Source organism: Chiloscyllium plagiosum, chromosome 17 (assembly GCF_004010195.1).
Source record: "Chiloscyllium plagiosum isolate BGI_BamShark_2017 chromosome 17, ASM401019v2, whole genome shotgun sequence".
Classification (NCBI taxonomy): Eukaryota; Metazoa; Chordata; class Chondrichthyes; order Orectolobiformes; family Hemiscylliidae; genus Chiloscyllium; species Chiloscyllium plagiosum.
This window is the reverse complement of record NC_057726.1, coordinates 20,813,985-20,820,242: the sequence shown is the minus strand read 5'-3', so window position 1 is coordinate 20,820,242 and position 6,258 is coordinate 20,813,985.

Here is a 6,258-nt window from a genome sequence, read left to right as displayed (position 1 = left end):
ATGTGTAAACTCCGCACAGTCAGTCACCAGAGGCAAGAATCGAACCTGGGTCCCTAGCATTGTGAGGCAGTAGTGCTAACTACTGAGCCACGTGCCGCACATAACCTCAGTGCCAAACTCAGTGTCCAGACAGTAGTTCTGATCTGGATTAGCCAAATTTGATAAACAGTACTAGTGATACCTAAGATACATCCATATTAGCATAGAAAATAAATCATTGACAATCTACTTGGGTCAAGAGCAGAGGTAATAAGGCCTATCCCATACACATCAATTTGTAGAGTATAACTCAATATTTTCAGTTTCTTGTTGTAGAAGTACCACGCAGAAACAAATAATCACTGATCAATCCGTGATGGTATAGAAGGAACTTAATCTTACTCATACCTAAAGAGTCTACCACAACACGTAAACTTGATGGCAAGTCTTAACATCTAGCCATCATAATATCGTTAAATGCAAATGTAAACCTCTCCTTCCCAATTTTGTAACTCATATTTCTGAATTTTAGTCCTTCTCTCAATTTATACTGCCTTTTCTACTATTTTTGCTTACTAATATTTTAAACTATTGGTCTTTTTTAATTACTAATCTATGAATACATTATAAATATGCATTGAAATGTAGGGATACCTAAAAAAAGAATCTGCTTATTACTTTGAATGTTAATGAGGTCACTCAGCATTCTAATCAGGAGTTTTTATACAGCACCTTAGAGGAGTTTGACCCTCGCAGTAGCCCTCCTTTACTCATTATTCTGTTGTAGCATTTTAACATATTGACTAATTGTCAATTAAATGTGATACAAGGTGAATCTTGTGAACTGTCAATCTCCATATGTGTTAACAGATTCAATCACCACATGAATAAATGCTTGTTTGACACTTAAATGACCAGCACAGGAATGTTTGACCTTGAATTGATGATGCTTCTTTTAACCCTAATATTGCTGAAACTAATAATTTTCACATCTCCAATTACATGATCAATCAGTCATACTGAGTAAGTCTGCAGCACAGTTATAATATTCTTTCTATATAATGGATCATAACTGCCTTCTAAGATTAGTTTGTTGTCATTTTGCATAATTATTGTTAAATTATTTGCATTTAAGTTCCAATCATTTTGAATATATTTTAAATGAACTAGATGCTGGTGTGGCACCAGTCTTATGGCATCAAAGAAAGGATACAATTTTCTTGATTTTTTTTAATAGATAGTTAATATACATATAGTCAGTACTGATTAATTACCAACTATACGCTGTTAAGAAATAGTTTGTAAATCAGTCTACGAGGAATAACAAATTATGGATAGTTAATTCACTGATGTATACTAAACAGTTTATGGTTACAGTTTTTCACTGAAGATTTCACAGAATTTGTAGATTGTTGAAAAAAGATGAGTTGTGAGTGCTATAGCTAACTGATATTTGGATTATATGTTTAATATCACAACAAAATCCAACATAAGTCAGTGGCCTTTTATGTGAGAAGGTAAATGTAGTGCATTTTATGTCAGAATCTTTGGGTTCGAGTACCATCCCGTCCCAGGACTTGATATACATGGAAACTGTGTTCATAAAACAGTCAACAGACAAATCCTCTAACACCCACCAAAGGCAAGTGGCAAGAGTGTGAGAAATTTCTGGGCAGTGATATATTGAAAGGTATGTTAGAGTCTCTTTCATTAGTTCCTAAAGCTCCAGACAACAACAAGCATGTAAAATTGCACGTTGCTATAGTAACTCAGACCTTCTGAATAAACTGCAACACATTACCACATTTACATGGCATTAAATATTATGTTATAGAACAATAGAAAGTGGCAGTTTTATCCCTTGGGTGGCATCTTATTGGGGCCTGAATGATGTGGGCAATGGTGAGAAATGGAGGAGAGTCATATTAGGGTGGCACGGTGCCTCAGTGGTTAAGCATCGGGGACCTGGGTTCAATTCTAGCTTCGGGAACTGTCTGTGGAGCTTGCACATTCTCCCCACGTTTCCATGGGGGTGCTCCAGTTTCCTCCCACAGTCCAAAGATATGCAGGTTAGGTGAATTGGTCATGCTAAGTTGCCAATAGTGTAGGTTAGGTACATTAGTTAGGGGTAAATATAAATCAATGGGTCTGGGTGGACTATTGTTGGGCTGGTCAGTGTGGACTTTTGGGCCAAATGGCCTGTTTCCACACTATAGGGATTCAATGATGATGACGATGCTTGATGTAGCAAAACCTTGCTCAACATTGGGAAAACGTCTCTGGATCTTTTAACTAAGGTGAGATGGTCACTTGGCAATGGTGGGCACCTCCAAGTTGCCATATAATCATAGGGCATACTCCATGAGTACATGCCCCATTCACAGACATTGGCAGTTGACCTGTGTCAGCCTGCTGAGAACTATTATGGCATATCCCCAGTCCACTTACAGTACACTTTTCCACTTCAATGATTATTGTAGTGCTGCAGCAAGGACACTGCAATCAAGGGCATGCACCAAGCTCGTGGACTGAGCCAAGCAGCATCTCTAGATGACATTTGCACTCACTCACTTTGAGCCTACTTGGATGCTCACACCTCCTCCTGCCGTGCATTGCCATATCTTTTTATGCTTTGCCCTTCTAGCCAGAGATACCAGGGTCACAGTCTTTTTTGTGTCGCCTCACAGTTTAGTGCAGACAGAAAGCCAGAAAACTCATTCAGCTTGTCAGCATTCCTCAGTCATTAAGGAAGATACCCTTCAGTCAAAGGTTCTGGCACAGTAAGTCAAAGGTAATCTCTAATACAAGTACAAGGGATTGGACACAGTCAGTCAGCCACTTGGGGCAGTTCGAGTCAGGATGCTTTCCTCATAAAAGTTGAGAGCTGAATTTTGGATAGTCTTGTGTTGACCCATTCTGTCCTATTGTGGGTTGGTCTTTTCCTGGAATGAGAGAAAGATGGATATTACGGGAGATGAAAGTGAACAGTACAGCTATTCCTCTTGATGCAAGCTGGGAGGTGTCCTGAGTGCATCAGCAGACAGCAGATTGCATGCAGCAGTGTCAGGGACTGAGATGGGTGACAGTGTGTGAAAGAAACTGTTGTAGATAACAGTGGGAGAGATGGAGCATGTGTGTTGGTGGGAGGTAAGTACAATAGCAGAGATATATTGAGCATGGGATATTGGAGAGAAGCTGTTGGCACTTAGCCTGACAGAGAGGAGCAATTCATTATCTGGGTCTCTATATTGCTGTGAATCCCTCCAAAATGCTGAAAGTGCATTGGTCCAGCCATCATCCAGAACATCATGATCTGTTATGGCCTTTCCTACTGGTCTACAGGGGAAGTCCTGCCCCTCTACCATCCTGTCACAACAACTACCGAGTCACTGCCTACAAAGCAACGTTCAATCTTCCCTTTGCTGCCATGTCTGAGATAAATATCAACTACCCTGCACATCAGCTCTGGAACGACAGTGCTTGACTGGATTCACAAGAGCTCTTAAAAAATGCCATCAGTGCTGGGAAAGTGAGTAAATGCCTGGATCTCCCATCAGTGGCAAGTTGTTCTGTACACAGCAGGTGGTAGAATGGAAAAAAACTGTCAGTGTAAGCTGATGAAACTGACAGCCAAAAAAATGTAAGAATCCACCCCTCATTTCCATTTCCTATGCAAGTAAGACTAAACCAAAATTAATAATTTATATCTACTTCTGCTTCACATATTCATCCAATTGTCTCCAAAGTCAGTAGTCTGTGACTCAAACACGCTCCCCTGTTGTAAATAATTATTCTCTTCCAAAACTTCCCCATGAAAATACATTTTTCTTCCATCTTCTCACGTCCTCAGTGACAGTTTTACATCGAAGATGTCTCTTCCCAAATACTGTTACGCCAGCCCATAATCCGATTACATTTTCCAAATTCAATTAATCAAAACTCTTCATAAAGTTTAAACCACCATTTAATATCTTTTTTTTTTCCTTTGCCTGTGTGACAATTGCTCTTCAAATCTCTCTTCAACGCAATATTTTCTCATCTCCGTCAATGCACATTTGATCTCTATTTGAGAGAGATTTAACATTACATTACAGTGTGGAAACAGGCCCTTTGGCCCAACAAGTCCACACTGACCCACCGAAGCGCAACCCACCCATACCCCTACATTTACTCCTTACCTAACACTACGGGCAATTTAGCACGGTCAATTCACCTGACCTGCACATCTTTGTGACTGTGGGAGGAAACCGGAACACCCGGAGGAACCCACACAGACACAGGAAGAACATGCAAACTCCACACAGTCAGTCACCTGAGATTTAACATACTACATTCAAATTTTCAGACATTATTTGAACCTTTAGGTTTCTCTGTTCATTCAAACTTTTCAATGACTTCCCACTGAGTCTTTCCTTAAAGCCATCATATTTCAATCCATGTTATTTTAACTCAACAATTATCCACATTGATTTGAATCTTTGATTTATCTGCATAGTTAGAAGGCTGGATAAACTCTCTTTCAGAGCAGAGAGGTTGAGGGTGGTCCTGATTGAGAGGTATAAGATTATGTGGGACATGGACAGGGTGGATAGAGAGCAGCTGCTCCCTCTAGCTGAAGAGTCAATAACAAGTGGGGCATAATTTTAAGTTAAAAAATACACAAATCCAGGTTATAGTCCAACAGATTTATTTGGAAGTACATGCTTTCGGAGTGCTGCTCCTTCATCAGCAAACTAGTGGGGCATGATCAGTGGACTCTATAAATACTGTGTCCTGTGATCCTGCCCCATTAGCTACCTGATGAAGGAACAGCATTCCAAAAGCTTGTACTTTCAAATAAACCTGTTGGACTGGAATGTGGTGTTGTGTGATTTTAAACTTTGTCCACTCCAGTCCAACGCTAGCACTTTCACATCACAATCTTAAGATGAAAGGCAAGAGTTTTAAAGGGGGCTTAAGGAGAAATATTTGCACCAAAATGGTGTTGGGGGCTGGAATGCACTACTTGGGTGGGTAGTTAGGATCATAGAATCCCTATTGTGTGGAAACAGGCCATTCAGCTCATCGAGTCTGCACCGACCTTCTAAAGAGCATCCTACTCAGACGCACCATCATGTCCCTGTAACCCTTCATTTACCATGGAGAACCAACTTAACCTAAACATCCCCGGACACTATGAGCAATTTACTATGGCCAATCAACCTAATCTGCACGTTTTTGGACTGTGGGAGGAAACGCGCGCGCGCACACACACACACACACACGCACGCACGCACACACATGCACACACACACGGATAATGTACAAACTCCACACAGTCATCTGACAGTGGAGTCAAACCCAGTTGCCTGGCACTGTGAAGCAGCAGTGCTAACCACTATGCCACTATACCACATTTTGAGGCAGGTAACCTCACAACCTTTAAAATGTACTGAAGGAGCACTTCAAGTGTCATAACATGCAAGGCTATGGGCTTAGTACTGGAAAATAGTTGGAACTAATATAGATAGTGTATTTTTGAAAGTACAGACTTGATGGCCTTTTCTGTACTTTAAGATTTATGAGTTTGCTAACCTATCCATCATTCAGAAATCTTTTATATACCTCTGTCCTACCAACTTCTTGTTTCATTGTCAAATTTCAAGGTTTTGCTTCTGATCTCCAAAGCTAGATCAACCACATCTACTAAGATGGAAATGTGTTGCTGGAAAAGCGCTGTACATGGAGGTTAGTGGGGTGGTAGGTGAGGACCAGTGGGGTTCTGTCCTGGTGGCGGTTGGAGGGGCGGGGTTCAAGGGCGGAGGATCGGGAAGTGGAAGAGATGCGGTGGAGGGCATCGTCGACCACGTCGGGGGGGACTCTATTTATGGCTCAGCTGCTCTGCACCATTTCTCCCATTTACCAATCCTGCACAAATCCTGAAACTGCACCAACTCTCCCATTGACTACTATCCTGCCCTATTTAAAGGCACCGGCAATGATTCTCCAATTACTGATGCCCTGTATCAATTTCTTCCATTTAATTGTTCCCTGAAACACTTCTTCCACGTACGGGTGCCCTGGTGAATTGATTTATTTTCGTGATGCACTGAACTGAATCTCCAATTTACTGATGCTTGTAACATTATCTTCTTTTTATTGATGCCCTGCCCCCTATTCCCCAATTTAGACATGCTCTGCTCCAATCTTCTAATATATGAAGATTATATTAGAATCTTCACCAGTTTTCCAATGTAATGGCTCTGTGCACCGAATCTCCCATTTATTGGTTCCCACCAA